This window comes from Protopterus annectens, chromosome 12.part0, assembly GCF_019279795.1.
Source record: "Protopterus annectens isolate FY-2018-M chromosome 12.part0, PAN1.0, whole genome shotgun sequence".
Taxonomy (NCBI): domain Eukaryota; kingdom Metazoa; phylum Chordata; order Ceratodontiformes; family Protopteridae; genus Protopterus; species Protopterus annectens.
Window position 1 is genome coordinate 763,878,669 of NC_056746.1, and position 19,268 is coordinate 763,897,936.

Sequence of the window (19,268 nt, forward strand, 5' to 3'; positions counted from 1 at the left end):
ATGAGTCTGAGTGTGCACTGGACCACGAAAGTGATTCCAATTAAAGTAACTTTGTTTCAGATGAACTGAGACACTGCAATAATGTTAAGTGCTGTCTGTTATAAGGAATACTTTAATAGGTAAGATAAAGGCAAACAGATGAAAACTGTCCAAATTTCTGCTTTGAAATGTCCACAGTGCTATGATGAGGACATATCAGAATTTTTATCTTAAATGTTGATGCAGGAACATTAAAACGCTTGCAGATTTTAAATTATCTTTTTAAATGAAAAAGAAACTTTGCCCCATTGGGAAATGCTATCATTAAAAATCATTGATAATTGTTATTAAATTTATTTGCGTCCCAAATTTACATAATTTATATAAACATGGAAAAAAAGGCCTTTGATGCTCACGTGCTAGATTAGGGTCTATATCATTTCATTGAAAACACATTTCATTGAAGCTTAATTCATTGACACATAGTCACTGAAAGCTCACCACTGAAAACCCATTTCAATGAAACTTATTTAGCTGAAAGGTATATATGGCCTATTCCCCACTGTTGTGTGATACTGGAGTTAGTATAAAATGTAAGGGGGGCACAGCCCCCCACATTCGGGGGTGAGGGGGGGTGAAGCTCCAGACATAAATTGGTTATATGTTGTGTTCTGGAAGAATTCTTTCATTACACTTGTAAGTATCCATCTATATGCTTTAAAATATTTACAATATGTGGGGGGCTACGGACCCCCCCTTACTTTATATACTAACTCCAGGATCGCACAACAGTGGGGAAAAGGCCATATATACCTTTCAACTAAATTATTTCAGTGAAATGGGTTTTCAGTGAAGTGCGCTTTCAGTGAATTGGGTTTTCAGTGAAGTGAGCTTTCAATATGTGTCAATGAATTAAGCTTCAATGAAATGAGTTTTCAATGAAATTATATAGACCCGCTAGATTACTAGAATAAACTTCCTGAGGAATTACAAGTCCCTTGATATGGTTTATGCATCTTAAATGCTGTTAAAAAGTAGCTGTCAGTAAAGTAACTGCGCTTGTTACTTAAAGTAGGATGATGTACCTTGTATTTGGAATTTTGAAATGCATCACTCTTGATTTTGCTTTTTTATTCTGTTATACCTCATATATTAATTAGTGGTGATTTTTTTTTTTTGTTATATACTGTGAATAACAGAGTGTGATTTAATCAAACCCTAAGCCTTCTATTTAATAGTGATTATGTATTCTACAGGAATTATCTAGTTATCAAATCTGAAAACATTTAATTTACTTTTCACACGCACTGAAATTAGTAATTTTCTTGGAGTGGCCAAGACTGCATCTGAAACTGCTGACGAATGATTTCCTTTTCAGTTTCTCTGTGTGCTCATTTATAATGAAACTATGTTACATTCCTTAAACACTGTAGTTAAACAATGGACTACAAATTACTGACCACACCAAACCATGGCTTGATATAGAACTACAGCCAGATAAAAGTCTGAGGAAGTCTCAGTCCTAAGGTAGATCCATTTGTACTCTGTGAATCTGTAAGCAAATGGCTACAGTACAATACAAAAACAGCATCAATTTATGATAAGAAACTCACAAAATAATTCACCTCAACAAATCATATAACTCAGTTCTCAAGAAATTATCTATAAGTAGCCCACTTTTCCACTGTCTGAGGTTATTTATAGATGCTAGCAGGGCATGCTACTCTCTAGAAACCAATACACTTTAAACTGTCTTCCTCTGCATGTCTTAATATAATTTACACTGAATCCACAATCTTTTCTTCACATTTATCTTATGCTGTGCCCTTTTTACATGTAGACATTCAAAATCCATCCGAGGAACACTATATGTTAATGACAAATCATCCTTTAATCACCTAGAGCATAGTTATAAGGCACCAAATGACTTAACAGTATAGGGTTCAGACAGGGTCACTATTCTCAGTGAAAAAGTTCTCTGTTCCCCCTTGCAGTTTGTTGGAAATTTTCACCATGATGGAATAATACCAGACTGAATTCTTCTCTTCCAGAATAGACTTTGCTAGTGAGTTATAAAGAGATAAAATGATAGTCAGGCTTCTACTAACTACATAACTAAGGTATACGTTAGACATATTGTGACCTTCATGTCTCCTGAAATTCATTCCATTGTCCACTAACAGTAGCACATCAATGCATGACCCAGCTTAATGTTAGCACAATAAGTACTATAAAAGTCCTATGATAACTTTTCCATATCTCATTATAACTATTTTCCCCAAATTAAATTTAGTTTGTTCTCCATAGAAACTCTGTATAACCATTTGGTTTCCCTCCTTGATGCTACATATTCTAATTTCATGCACCTACACACTCTGCAATATGTAAATTTCTCAGGTATATTGAGAATAATATTTACCATAAATATGACAAGCATATGGCAAGGTTCAAAGAAAGGTGATTTGGACAGTCTTGTAGTGATTTGAAGTCCCAGAAATGTTGGCAGAATTAGTGCAAGCCATGTACAAGGACCCAAAGACTCAAGTCCAACTCAGAATTAATTGACATGCTCCACCTAAAGAAATCCAAGTCACTGCGAGCCACACGCTCTAGTGAGCTAAACCTCGCCACAACAATAACTAGAACATGCTGGAGGGATAGATTCATGTCACAGAGACTCCCCATGCTTTGGAACAAAATTCCAAATTACATCAGGCAGAGACCCTCATTAACACTCTTCAAGATAAACCTTGATGAGTGGATGGGTAACAGAAAATACACCCCTGGGAATCACTTCATTGGCTCTGCTTGACAGAGGATCAGTTAATTAATCAATGGGGCAGCAAATGCCGACACACTCTGACTAGGCTTATAAATGCCCTCGGGCAGATTGCCTAGTACCTACCTGTGAACCTATGAACCTAAGTATGAACAGTGTTCGGTCTCACAGAGGGGTTTCCAGTGGGAGAGGGTGTGCATCAGGGTTCAGCTCTGAGCCCACAGTTGTTTGTACAGGTGATGGACTACATTAACAAACAAGTCAGAGGGAATAAATCAACAAAACTGCTATATGCAGATGACGTGACATTACAAGCAGACTCTGAGCAATATTTTCAGCAAAAAATAGGGGAATAGAATGCAAAACTGAAGGCACATGGGTTGAAACTGAGTACAGATAAGACAGTTGTAATGGCAATAACTGGGGGAAATCAGAAGAACCTGAGAAAAGAGACAGAGGGGAAAATACTGAAACAGGTTAACAGCTTCAAGTATCTGGCAAGAGTGGTTGAGAAGGAAAATTTGAATGAAGAGGTCAAAGCTAGAATTAGAGGGGCTGCTGCCACCTGGCACAGAGTGTCAGGTGAGTGTGTGACAGAAGAATAATAAAGAAGCTTAAAAGTAAGATGTACATGTGATAACCCCTCCTCTGGGCCAGTAATCAAGGAGCCTGAATCCTCACCACTGACACAACTTGAGGAAGTTCACTTGGAATAAAATGGATACACACAGTATTTCTAAATGCAGCTCTCTGCATCAAGCACAATTTCCCTTAACTGCACACAGGAAACACACTCAATCCAGGGGATGGGTTTTCCTCTCTCTCTCTCCAGGTCCCCAGTAAGATCCCCCATTAGCACAGCTGTAGAGTTGAGTCCTCAGCTGAGTGTCCAAGCTAAGTTCCCCACCAGTCTCTCTGTGAAACCAGTGCTTTTTGTCCCTGCTCCATGTAGCTGACGCAAACACTCTTTGAGATTTGATTTTCATACACATACACACACACACACACACACACACACACACACACACACACACACACACACACACACACACACACACTTGTGAAAGGCTGGTACAGATTTACTAACTATGCCCCTCTGCCCAGACTATAAGGTAGCTACTGCTAACAGACACTCTAAAGCCAGCTACTCTAAGGCTCTTACAAGGGTACCCAATTATACTGAGTGAAATTAATACTAATACAAATGGTAATGTTGACCAAACAACAAGGCTTTCAGGAGAGGCCATAGTGTCTCCAAATAAATACAAGTACTCTCAAAGGTTAAAACATTCTCTAAAAAAACAACCTCAACAAAAGGTCTAAATATATTTAATAATAAATAATAAAAGAACACGGAAATACTAAACATTTATTTACAATAAACACCAGAATTTCACTCACAGGAAATATTAAAAATAACCCAGATGGACAGATTCACACAGTTACAGAAAACTAGTACTTAACTAACCTCACTATATTTTTGCGACTCATCCAAAGTATTACTATTTCCTAGTTACTTAGTAAGGCAAGGCATCTGTGGGAAGCCCTGTTACAAGACAGAAAATACATAACCTCAGCTTATAAAGTGATAAAAGAGAGGAAATACAATAATTATATTCTTTTATCGAAATATTGGAAAGAGAAATTGGTATCGATAGATGACAGTAAGATATTGGAGGCGTTTAGCTTAACATTGAAGTCAGTATCACTTCAAAAACTGGTCTTTACTCAACTGATGATATTTAATAATGCTTATTATACTCATCTCACTCTTCATAAATTTGATTCGAAGAACTCACCCAAATGTCCACAGTGTTTAGATCAGACAGCGGATCTGCTACACATGTTCTGGAGTTGCAAGTGCATCTATAAATTGTGGAACTCATTAAAATTGCAGTTACAAAAAATGGGTTACCAAAACTCAACACTCTCCTGGGAATTTATGATTCTCCACATTCCCCCGGAGAATTTAGATAAATCAAGGAGGATCGTAATTATGAATATCTGTTTACTAATGAAATTATACATAGCCACAAATTGGTTGAACCCAGCCCAGACATCGTGGGATAATTTCAGATTGTTAGCGATAAGGCATATTTTAGCGCATAAGTTATTAATTAGTAACAACAAGAAAAGTATAAACAGTATAAAACTATGGGAGCAAACTTTCAACATTGTGTTGGCCTAGAGGTTCCTATCCACTTTCTCTCAGGATATATAGTAGGAGAACAAAATCAATCTTAGATTAGATAGAGGACGTAGAAATATTACAGATTGTTGGCTTTGGTTTGTTACGAATTTTCTCTTTTGTGTTTTTTTCTTTCTTTTTCTTTGATTAGTGCTAGATCTATTGTTAAGACATGATGTTGATACATGTTGTGAAGTTAACCATTGGAAGCAATTCTGTATATAATGTAAATAGTGTGTGGTTTGTATTATGATTTTGAAAAACAATAAAAATGATTATCAAAAAAAAAAAAGTAAAGTAAGGCAAGATTACGTGGGTGAGTGATCCTTTTATGACAGGTTTTAAAAACAGACTGCTCTGAGATTTCAGCCTCATCTATTATTAAAACATCATTTTTGTGCTGGATTACAGAATGACATCACATACATCTAGTCACCTGACTTCTGGTTCCCATACTACCCCCCTTACTAGAAACTAAAGCAGAATCTCGCACATATGTGTTACCATACATACAGACAGAGCTTTGTCAAGATGTGTTATAGCATCTGGAAGGCATAAAACCATTTCAGTACTTCCACCCTTCTAGGGTAGCAATTAGTTCACTGCTAAAGACAATACAACAGGATTCCTAGTACATAATTTTTGTCTCTGGCTGCATTCAGACCTATGAGATACAATCTTTATGGCTTATACCAAGTAATTTAATTTCAAACTATTTTTTAAAGTTAGCTGGACTGAGATTAACCTCTTCTCTTCCAGTACCCTTTGTTACAATATATTAATTTCAATAGCTACAATACAGTTTGACATACAGGTGTCTTTCTTTTCTATCCAGCAGGACCCACTGTTGGTACATTTTTTAACACAAGCAACTTTACAAATACATGTTCAACACGAGCACCTGTACAAATCTGTTTGATATACAAATGACATATAATTCTTTATAAAATTCCAGCTAGTTGTGCTGGCATATCTCACATATCCACTGCTTTACTTCTCCTGGCTTAGCTGGCAGTACCGCACATCATCACATCACAAAACAGTGGTGTGACCAGTACTACTTTATGATACAGAAACCTGAGAGTAAAGGCAGGGCAGATGAGGAAACTATAGGTGATGGAAATTAAGTGATTGAAATGGGTGGTAAGATGCACTCTGTGGGATGAAGAAATAAGGACATAAGAGCAGAAGCCAATGTAGCCCCAATTGCAGAAAAGGTCAAAGAGGACAGATTATGGTGGTTCTGGCACATGTGTAGAAAAACATAAGGCAATCTGGTAAAAAGGATTTGGGACAGACAGGAAGAAGGCAAGAGAATTTGGGGGCATCCAACAAAGAGATGGATGGATTGTGTGAGAGACCTGTTTTGAAGACGGTAAGAGAGTGCACTGAAAAGAGAGAAATGGTGACAGTTGACATGACACCCCAACACCATGTAGAGAATTGGAAAAGTGGGTTGATGATGATGATTTACTGTAAAGAAGATCCAATAGGTCAACATACCATATCTTGTCCTTACCCACCTAAGTCTCTCACTCAGTCAGGTTAATCCACTTCATTATGACCAGATCAGTTTTAACCCTAACCTATAAACACTTTGTATTCAACCATACTGACAGCCCTAATAACACTCACCTGCATACCACTGCATTTAATTCTGTTTCCACAATAATATACATTTTTAAAAACAGTAGAGACTCCTGTTTTGTATCAACATTATCGTAACTGAAACCACTTTTATTGTGTAACCTGTTAGTTATATAAATTATGTATTTCTTTTTTTTTTGTTTCTTTACAGGTAAGTAGTACTGTGCAATATTCTAGTAAAGAAGGACATGTTTGTTCAGCTAAAATGTAAAAGGGGCTGTGCTAATCACATTGCCCTGGTAGAAACAGACTTCTCTGACATCTAAAAACAGCTTCCTAGAAAAAAGCATCTTCCTATACACCCTTTCCATACACCAACCTAATGGACAAGCTTTACATCCTAAATGACAGTTTTCTTATTTTCAGCAACTGCTTTAATTAATTAACCCAGTCTGTCATAATTATTCCTAATCTCTGTCCTATGTCTTCTTTAATGAGGTTACTTTTTAAGCTAATAACTGCTTTTAGGCAAGTTGTTAATAAACATCAGCTCTTCTGGTGAACAATGCTAATGATGCACGTTACCTTGTAACGTTAAACTTTGCCCCATTTTTTAAAGGCTTCCACTTGGACTGTGTAATACTTCTCATTCTTTTGTGTACCTCTTTTTGGTCAGATTATACACTTTGGCATCTAAAAAACATTCTGTGCATTTTAGCATATAGTAAACATTCTGCGTTTTATATGGCTTCTGTTATAACCAATGCATTATCTCTACTGATCTCTGTTGAACTCTCTATAGGCTTTCTGTTTATGTTCAGTGATACATTCTCCAGCACAGAAGAGTATTTCTTACTGTTGCTTCTTCTTGCATATCTCTTTTATCACTCTATTTCACTGCAGTACTCCATAAGATCTCCCTGTTCCAGTCTCAAGTCAAATTACCCAAGTGCAGGAACACATGGTATGACACCAGACACACTTTGGCTTTTTTTTTTTTTTTTTTTGCCCTTCAGACTTGACATTTTCGGCACTACTCTTAACCTGCAGTGTTTTAGACTATTCTTCCAATATATGCAAGTCATTTCTCATTCTATCCTTACTTTTCAGGTCCTTAGTCCCTACAGCTATGGCAGTTGATGAGATATGAATTGTTTGACAAATTCCAGAGCCTCTTTTGAACATTTTTGCACATCCTTACATTCAAAATCAATAAGATTTGTACAACATCATCTGAAATGCAAAATATTAAATAGGAGCAGGACATACCATTTGACCTCTTAGCACAAGAATTCTGGATAAAGCTAAAAATAATGGGGAGGCAGAGGTGCAAAATCAGGGATCTATTTTAAATATACTGCTCTTATAAAGTTAGAAAGTTGCTAGAATAACAAGTTTGTATATTCAGAAAATGCATGCTAGTGCCAGAGTCTGAAACTCAAATGTGTGTCATTATTTTGTCACTGCAGTCCTTCATGATTTTGCAGAAAACCACACATTTTATGAGGAAGAGACCAAATATATGAAGTAAAAAATCTGGACAGCTGAGTGGTATCATGTCAGGTGGCTTGGCAGAACAGTGACACATAGACAATAATTCATACTAGATCTCAGACAGTGTTTGTCTGCATTTGCAACTAAGCCCTGCATAGTGTGGAACTGCATTCCCTTGTACAGATGAGTAAGGGGAAGTATCCACCTGGGCAGTGTACATGTGTGTATGTGTGCGTCTGTCTGTCATACCCCATAGAAGAGAGGAATACTCAAGTAGCAAAGTTCTGTGGTATTACAGACAACTCAGAAATACAAGAGAGTGAGAGAAACTACCACTATACTGGAAATCATATGTCAAATGAAGTGCTTTTTAGCATTTAAAGAGTATTTTATGCAAGAGGTGAAAAATCATTGAGGAGATACTCAGCGCTGTCACTGATTGATGAGGTGGTACAACTTAACAGAAGAAAGGGTCGCTGTCATCTGGACAGGAGACTGGTATTTTGTTATGAAAACAGAAAGGAAACTACAGGTATTTAAATGATCAGAGTCAAAAGGCAACAAAAAGCTAATATAAACAGAAGTGGAGGTAAAGGTAGAGGGACCAGAAAGCTAGGTGCAGGAGTGACAGTAAATATAAAGAACACTTGCCACTGATAAACACTGATATTAAAAACATACTGATGTGATATTATGTGAATGAACAGGAAATCAGAGATATGTTAATCAAAGTTATCATTATTCTTCAGCACAGCACAGCTTACTTTTAACCTTAAAGCACTCAGTTGTGGGTGGTATCTTTTTCCCTACTGCCACATGATCTTGTTGAGTTCCAACCCATCTCGATACCACAGATATTTTATGTGACTTCACCAAGTTGTTAAAACAATCCAGACAAGGGGCATTAGCTTGTAGTGACTGCTGCTAATGAGCCTTTCCTATGAGTCAAGTGAGCCAGAGTGCTGCCATTGCTGCTGTTAAGCCTGATTGAAGGGCTATGGCATTACTCCTTTGTATGCTGGCCTATATAGTAATGGCTTACTCTAAACTATTAGGTGTGGCCTTTGAAGCATCCTTGCACATGGCCCTGGATGGCAATGTCTCCAGGCACACCTATTCACTCATGCTTTAGTCTCCACCATGATCTGGCAGGACAGTACAGCCTTCTGTCTTCCCAAACATAAAGCAAGCACAGAGACTGCAAAAGCAAAGCAACATAACATAACATAACATTACAAAGAAGGGTGTTATAGGCCCAGAAAATGAAAATAATGAATAAAGAAGGTCCACAGCAATAGATATCTCAGTCATTTCTAACAATGGTACCCTCATATACCCAGACTCTACCACCAAACTCCTTGGTATTACAATAGACAACAACCTTAACTTCGACACCCACATTAACAACACTATAAAATCAGTTAACAGAAAAATGGGCTGCCTGTACAGAGTCAAACCCTTCCTTACTCCAATAGCAAGAACTACCATTGCCCACTCCCATCTAATCTCTACTCTACTCTATGCCTCATCAATCTACACTAACCTATCCAAAAAGAATCTTCTCAAACTTGCTACCTCTTATCATAATATTGCCAGATTTGCCACTGGTAAACCCTTCAGAACCCATCACTGTCAGAATCTTAAGCAACTTGGATGGCTTGAACTTCAAAACCAGCTTCAACTCAACCAACTTACAATTGCCCATAAGGTCCTTTACCAGCCAAACAATACTCCAATACTCTCAGACCGCATAACCCCCTACAAAAATCTTAATGCCTTGCGTTCTTCAAATAAACTTCTAGTTAACATCAACAAGTCTCACAACATGGCTGGGGACTCTCTATTCTCAAACACAACTGGGAAAAACTGGAACCTTCTACCTACTGAACTTACTTCCCTTCCTTCCTTACCACTCTTCAAACAAAAACTTAAAACCTTCCTCAAAAAACACTGGTTGTGCCGTTGTACGAACCCTGATTAACCTATCATTAATGCTACCAATATCTTTTCTAGTTGTTTCTCTCTCCACTAATTTAATAGTAAGCATCTAGTAAGAACCTGGATACTATTTTTTAGCCACTAGCATATTTATATTATCTTCTTCTAAACGTTGTATATAGTTTTATGTTATTTACTGTTAAATGTATAAAATATCTTCTATATCTACTTCTTCTTTTTTTTTTTTTTTTTTGAAACAATTACTTATTGTCTGTTTGTATCTGTCTTGGAGCTTTTCTCCCCTGGCCTCTACTGAAAATGGACATATATCCAGCTAGACTAACCCGGTCAACAAATGTAAAATAAATAAATAAATAAATATACCCTAACCAAAGAAACTAAACAGAAGTAGATAAAAGAATGAATGTGAAAAAAATAAGCTATAAGGGGAATGGGAATTTCAGGGCAAAATGAGGGACTGAAAATGAGATAGGTCAAGAGAAAGGGATTTGTGCATGAAAGGTACAATAGGCACAGCAGCAGTATGGCTTATGGATGATAAGCATGGCCAGCCTTAGCCATAGGTGAACTGGGCAGCCACCTTTGGTGTTACTTTGCAAGGGTGCTTTTTGATATGAATAATTTATTTTTTAAAGTAAGAAAATGCTGCTGCAACTCCACCACTGCTCAAAGCAGTCATGACTGAAAATGACCTATGCAGAGGTGCTACACAACAATTTGCAAGCTTTCTCCTTTTTTTTTCTCCGATGATCTGGATAATGTATCATATTCATTGTGTAGATCATGAGTGCAACAGAGAAAAAAGCCAAATTTTGAACAGTGAACTGGATGCGATGGTGGCAGTGGAAACAGTTATGGAAGTCCTCACCTTTGGAGGGTCTGCAGGACAGGATACAGCTCACTCAGAATGGCCTGGATTGTAATAGGTAAGTTTTTGTCCTGGCAGACAACCAGATGTTAGGGACAGTGGATGGGCATGAATATTGTTAATTTCTGTGAAGCAACTTTGAAGATTTCACTGTGGCTAGATGCTGTGTGGGGTTTTGTGAAACAATTGAAATAAATTATTGTGGCTACTTTTATAATACAACTCAGACATCTGTGGTCTACACAGCCAACAGACAGGCTATAATTGCCAAATGTGGGAGTTGTCTGAAGATGAAAATGATTGAACCTGCTCTCATTTTCTCAAGTTAAGCAGTCATTATTTTGGCATTGCAGACTAATGTGTATTAGGGTGAAACAACTTACAATACTGTCACTTCTGAGTGCTTCAGTGAAAGAATTACAAAAATTAGTGTGGCCATTTTTACTAAAATTAGATGTTGAAATATACAGAAAGTGGTTATAAATACTGAGTATGGGGTCTTTCTGGTGGAGAATGTGACAAACAGCATTTAAAGGAAGCGTGTCAGTGATGCAGCTTTCAGAACACTTTTTTTGTTTTCATTGCCAGTGTATAGTTTAAGTGATGAAAAGGGGACCCATGTCACTGAATCATCCTTTTCTGCTTCTTATGTGCAAGTTCACTGTTTTTGCTTTTAGACATTCCTGCTATCAGGTAAGATCACCCACAGTCTGATGTCATCATGCACACCCCTTCACCACCTTCATTTGTTTTTTAATATACTCCTGCTTGATCTTTCCCAGGATTGTTTACATCACCTAGGGACAAGAAATGCTTCACTACTTTGGTTCCTATCAAGTCAACCTACAAAGCTTGTTTGCCAAATAAAACTAAGTTGATTGTGGTAATTTTAAAGTAAGTTATTTAGTCTTGGTAGAATATAAAAGGAAGAACACTGGCTGCATTAAAATCATAGGTTTTAAATGTTAAAATAAAATCATTTAAATGCAGCAGTATCTTGGCAGTAATATCAGTACTGAAATGCTGTCTGCTGATGGATTCCTTCATAGCTTTAAACTCAGATACAACAGTAATTAACTTTAGCAATATCGGTACTGGATCAATCATTTCATTCATAGCAGCTAACTTCTTTGTTCAGGAATCAGGGAGAAAGTGGGAGTGGAAAGATCAAAAATCAGGAACAATTTTAAATAATGCTCTAAATTTTTGAATAGTTAATAAAACAATGGACTCTGCATCATCATGCATATCCTGAACACAAAGCACAAAGCTAATATATAGCAATATTGACTGAGTGTAATCCTCAGTGATTTAGTGAGAAATTAAAAATTTTGCTCAGGGCAGGACAGATATATGAGAATAAATCAAGGACAGCTGAGACACATAGTTATTCACAATATTTGAACAATATGCCAGTGCAGCAAAATAGTAAATCTCCCTTGACAGACCAGAAGAAATTGTTCCAAACTGTCTTTCTATAATGGGGTTCTCATTCCAAGCCTGTACAAGAAAATATTACAGTAAAATTTGTTTCAGAAAATATAATTCTGTTAGCATCTTGAAATATTTCTGCCACACAGCTTGCAACTATTTCTCACAGTTACTGTAGGAATGTTTTTCTGCTGATCAGCTCTGCAAAAAACAGAATCCAAAACGTTTTATTCAAGGAGCTGGGAATCAGTGTATTAGTCAGCCCAACTTAAGGTGTAGGTGATGTGTTAGTGGAGCTTGGCAAATGCTAGCTATCTGACATCAGCTGCTTAACTCTCAACCTTCTTCAAAGATCCCAGATAACAGAAATATTCCAATGAAATTAGTTGGGCTAAGTAGAAGGATTTTCTGATTATTGTTGTCACGTGATGATTAAAAAAAAAGGGAATGAATGACCCATTACTGAAGGTCCCTGAAACATTTTTATTTGTTAATGCTGTATGTTTGGGGGAGGGGTGCCTACCAAATTTGATGGTATTGCATGTTTTTTTGCAGATGAGACTTTTCAGACTTATGGGTCTACAATCCCCAAGGATGGTGGTAGGGACTCTCTTGTTGAGTAGCATCAACACTGCAGTGTGCCAAATTTCAGGCACAAAACTTGTAGGTAAACTTAGGTTAAATGGTTTGAGCAATTACTCTGCCGGGGCTTACTAAGTACTGCTTATTACACAACCATGTACACTGTCATGCCTCATGGAAGAAGTAACATTTGGTGTTAGAATGACATATTCCTTTGTGATAACAGTAGGACTAAGGGATTCAGGGATATATGGAATTTGGAAAGAAATCTCTGAGGTAAAATTAGCACCAAATTTCTTTGCTAGTATATTTACAATGGGTTGAATTCAATAAAGCCTACAGGGAGTGATTCTCCATGTAGGAATAGTGTTACAGCCCAGACATGGAACATGGCTGCTGAGTGATCCAGGAAACAGGGCTGAGGGACATGCACGAGCGTGCAGACATGGACGTGTCCAGAGAATGCAAATCACCTCATAAGCTGGTGAAAACCATGCAAATGAGGTTGATTTGAAATCCAGTTTGCAGGAAGGCACTCATGTAGGTGCCGTGTTGGCATAAGAAATGTACGTGGATAGTAACCATGTACTGGACTGTAATTTTTAAACAGGGGCTGTAAAAGCACAAAGAAATGGTGGCTATGTTACCGTAGGCATGCAAATGGCCAAAACTATGACCACTGTGTCCAAAAAGCAATGCAAATCATTTAAAATGAATATTTTTTTTAAATAAATATATTATATTTGCGCATTGCTGTCTACCATGCAAACATGCCATTATGGAAAAAAAAATAAAAAGTGCAAAAAAGTGTAAAGCAGTCATTTGCACATATATTGCATTATAGTGCCCAACATGCAGAGTATTATAATGGCAGGTGTCAGTGGTTGCTATGGAGGCAGGCCCTGGAGTAGTGAAGTATCCATGTATACTCACTTAGCTGTATTTAAATGATCTGGGTTTATCGAATAGCAAAATGGGCTACAGTGTCCGCAGATACAACCCGTGGTAGTGCTAGAACCATGTAGGCAGTGGTAAAACAGGTAGTGAACATCAAAAGGGAGTGTGTCACAGTATGTTAAAGATGATTGGAGCTCAGCTGTACCTGTTTGTGCTCAGCTAAGCACAGCTAAGAAGGGGTGTGTGTCTGATGCTGCTGAGCTGTTTTAGCTAGTTTAAGAAAAGCTGAGCAAACCTGTGGTAGGGGGAGTGTCAAAACTGCTGAGCACTGTTTACACTAGTGCCACGAGTTTGAGTGGTGCACTGCACTGCTTAGCAGTGAAAGAAACAGGAAAAAAAATAGCCTGGGAAAGACAATCAGGTAGAAATGACTGATAAGCCATGTTCAACAGACACTGGCCCATTCAAACCCCAATTATATAGCTATCAGGTGAAATGCAGCATAATGAGCCAATCACACAGGCTGTAACTGCAGCACACGACTATAAAGTATGCATGTACCCTACAGTCTGATTTTCCCACATAATCTGCACCGTTGGAGTACACTTGGGAATTTTAACTGACAAAATGCTAGGGGCTGCTGCTGCTGTGCTACATCTGTAGGTACTTGAGGCTGAGGTCAGTGAAGATGATGATGCTGACAATAGGCCCAGACTGAGAAGGAGAAGAGTGTTCAGGCCCAGGGTGACTTTCCAGGGGCTACATGAGCTGGAGATTGTAGAGTGCTACAGGATGGACAGGGACATACTACAAAAACTCACCAAGCTCTGCATCCCTCAACTCAAACTCAGAACCAAAAGAGGGGAACCCATCCAAGTGGAAACAAAGGTATGTGTAGCCCTTAGAATATTAGCTACAGGTACTTTCAAAGACCAACTTTGGATATAATGGGGATCTCACAGGAACCTGAATCCAGAGTACTCCACCAGTTTCTGGATGCCATGCAAGCACATGCCAATGAGCACATTTATTTACCCCACACCCCTGAGTAGACGGTCAGAAATATTCGTCTCTTCCACCATGTAGCACACTACCCTGAAGTACTGGGTGCCATAGACTGCACTCATCTGCACATCAAAGCACCACCCGGATGAATAGTGTAGGGTCTATGTCAACTGCAAGGGGTATCACTCCATAAACTGCCAGGTTGTGTGCAGTGCCCAGAGCATTATCATGAATGTGTGTGCTGGCAGTTCTGGCAGCTATCATGACTCCCACACCTGGCATGCCTCACAGCTGTACCAGACATTTGCCAGGGGGGACATCCCATACGGCCATCTACTTGGGGATGCTGGCTACACACTGGAACCGTGGATGATGACACCCATCAGAAATGCACACACACCTATTGAAGACTGTCATAATGAGGCACATGCACAAACTAGGAACATCTTAGAGCATGTGTTTGGGCTGCTCAAGTCACGGTTTCGTTGCCTCAATATATCTGGTGGAGCTCTGCAGTACTCTCCAGCCACATGTGCACACATGTTCACAGTATGTGCCACACTACACAATATGATCCTTCAGAAACAGCTGCGGCAAGAACATTACAGGGAAGGGACACACAGCCCCCCCCCCCACCAGTGCCAAAGTCCCTACAGCCACAGGAGGACTCAGGGGAGGAACCACCTGAGCCTATCCCTGTAGGCAGATGTAGGCATGCCCAGTATGCCCTAGCCTTGGCAAAGAGGCAACGCATAACACATGCACTGACAACCTAGGAACTTAGGGACTGACACCTCACTCTGACTCACATACATAGTAAAAAGGATTTCAGCCACATCAAACAACCTGTACCTTACCATGTCTAAGCTGTGTACTGCATGCATCTGATAGAGTCAGCTCTGAAGCACTGTACTCTCAACTGCTGCAGGCACAAGTTAAGTCACTCTTCCATACAACAAATGAATGGTGTAGTAGACTGTGGTAGCATATGTATGGACCCACCCCATGTATGCAAGGGAATGGAGTGGGCTACCAGTATAGCTGCAGACAACAGACAGCTATGTGGGACAACAGGAACCTTCTGCCCAATACTGGCTGCCCCATAATATGCTGTAGGCCCCAAACCCACTACACTATACGAGGGAATTACAAACACTGGGGTCACAGAAGTAATGCTTGATTGTCAGTGCTAGAGTCCTCTATCTCCACACATCTGTGTTCCTATACAACTCCAGTAACAGTATGTTTGCAAGGTAAGACCAGCAGACCACACAATCCCTGGGCTGTTCCAATCAACCTGGTGACATGTATCTGTTCCCCAATATGCAGGGGTCAATGTGCTATGTATGTCTGTGTTTCATAGCATCAGGAAGTAAACTGCACTGTCTGGTGGCTGTTGTGGCTTAGTGAGCTAGGTACATTACTGTGGTTGATAGGGTACATAATTCAAGACTGGCTGCACTTACTCTTTTGCATGTGAGTCAACCTGTGGTAGAAGTTCTACAGAATGTCCATATGTCAGTATTTGTTACTGCAGGAAAGCTGGACAAAGCCATAGACAATGGACGGACAATGGGCCACAGATATGGACAGTACACAGCTCTGAGTAACCTTGATGGTGGCTAGTAGAACAGCAGATTGTAACACGTCAGTGTAGCACCAGGATATAAAGGCTGTCATGTAACTGTGTCAGTACTTACAACAATTCAGTGTCCTTACCCCACAAATATACAGGGTTTTGCAGAATGTCCACATTTATGCCTCATATATCTGTTCTGTTTGTCATAACATTGCAGTCGTCTGGCAAACTATTGGCAAATCACTAAAGGTTGCTGTGAGAAAATAATGACTCAGTTCAGATGCAGACTCCATGCCCATCAAAAATGCATGCTAATACAAAACCATTCTACCAACTGTCTACATTTGTAAGAGCAATATTAAAATCATGTCCCTATGTTTGGGCCTGTGTCCCACCATTATATATGGCCCTGTCCAGCTTTTTGGCTGTAAGACTTTGAGAGGTATGGGCAACATGTAGCCTTATCATAACAGTACAGCACAAACCATCTGAGGACCAGAGCAGATGAATGGTGCACAATGCTGGACAACCTGCAAAACAGGGACAGTCAGAGGTGTGAGGTCCGTAGCCTTATGTGTGGTGTTACATCTCTTACCCCAGTCACAGCATACCTACAACTAATTAGAGCAGCAACTGTGGGCAAAGCCAGGAACTGGAGTAGGGCAGGATAAAGACCCACATATAAGGGGAAGGAGGAACTGTTGCCCAGTTAAATGTAGAAAGTGCAGAATGGAACAGTTCATGCAGTAGCATGGGTTCTCTGCAGTGTATGGAGTTGGCAACCAAAATGTCTGTCAGCAGTTCCTCACATCAAGGTATAATGATCTGCCACTGACGTACCAAGAAATCACAGTGCTATGTAAAATGTACCAGACATATTATGCAAAACTCTGTTCACTCCAATACACTCTGTACACACCCTAGATATGGGTCAGATAATATGGACAGCACACAGCCAGGAAATCCCTCAGGTATTATATTAGGGAGGTGCTGGACTGTTTCATCAGGTTCAGCAGACAATTGTCTGTAGCACACAAAATCCTGGACTGGAGTATGGGTACATCTAGCCTTGTGTCCCATTGTAAGTATTGATAGTCATACTGGGCATGCCCCTACACTTAGCTAATTTCAACCCATGTCTGAAGCCACATCTGACTATATAACTGTGATGCCATTATATCTCTGTCCATACAGACAGCTATGTAATCCTTAAATGTCTCTCCCTATCCCCACCAGACAAAATTACCCTTATCTATCTGTAAGTGGCACATATAAAATATATGTGGATCTGTTGAGTTTAATATATATATATATATATATATATATATATATATATATATATATATATAGATATGTATATATATATATATATATATATATATATATATATATATATATATATATATATATATACATACATATATATGGATTCACTTTAGAAGCTCGAAATACTGAAATATTGAATTTCAGTATTTCGAGCCCATAAAGTGGAATCCTGAAAAGAACGAAAACCTAGAAGCACGAAATTCAAAAACTTACATACCGGAGATTTTGAATTAGTGCTTCTGCTGTACAAAAACAAACACCTTCCTCCCCACACAGAAACACAAGCTCCCACACCCCCCCTACTTAAATATTCTAACTCTAAGGTTGCACTACATACAAAAACACACAAAACACCACCACACAAGCTACAGTCTCCTTGCACACACATCACAGTAACAAAACACACTAACACACACCACAGCCCCTACTCAAAACCCTTAACAGATAAGCACTTACCTGAATCCATAACCACAGTGAAACACCAGAAGAGCTAATTCAAAATCTCCGGTAAGCGAGATTTTGAATTTCGCGCTTCTGAGTTTTCGTTCTTTTCAGGATTCCACTTTATGGGCTTGAAATGCTAAAATTCGACATTTCAGTATTTTGAGCTTCTAAAGTGAATCCATATATATATATATATATATATAGAGAGAGAGAGAGAGAGAGAGAGAGGCAGACAGAGGAGAGAGAGACAGAATTAGAGAGAGAGTCCCAAAAAAGCATAGAGTGATGTATTGCTGCAGCCAGTTGTACACCAGTTGTAACCAGTGGCATATGCAAATAGTACGGTGACCTCTTGTGTGTAATAGTAGGTAGGTAGGGGTTCTCATCTCACATCAGCCACCTTGTGTGTGTTTGTGCATATATTCTACATACAGCAAAAAACACACCCAGCAGGCGTATGTTTGTGCAATGGTCCCTCATTTTATGGCCCTGTGAGTACTGTCCTCTACAACAGTGGTCTCCCTGTCAGCAGCTACTGATGTCATCCACCCCAACAGCAGTGTCAGACACTATCCAAATACATAAGCTCTGTGGAGCACGTGATAACTACATAGCACTGTAGTGTATACAGCTAGATAGGTAGTCATTCTAATCCCAGCAATGGCAACTCAGTGAGTTTATGTGTATAAGTAGGGTCTATATCAGAAGACAGAATGGAAATAACAGCAAATGGCAAAACATCGAAAAGACTGGTCCTCGACAGCCCCACACACCCCCGCTAAATATATATACCAACTCTGAGATCGCACTACAGTGAGGAAAGGGCAAATATTCCAATCTTTATTGTACCGTGATCTCACAAACAGCACTTCTTTTTGATGTTTTGCTGTTCACTGTTATTTCCATTCGGTCTTCTGATATAGACCTGTGTAACTATATCCCCTTGCTGCTGTGTGTATTTCTTGCTTATGTGTGTGCAATGTCAATGCATTTTAAAGCCTGTGCCTAACTGTGAACCTCCCATTGGCCTACTTTACAGGACCTGCTGATGTCATCCACCTTAGATGCAAAGTTACACACTCTCCAGACACATAAGCTCTGTGGAACATGGGGTAAGTATGTAGCGCTATAGTGTATATAGCTAAATAAG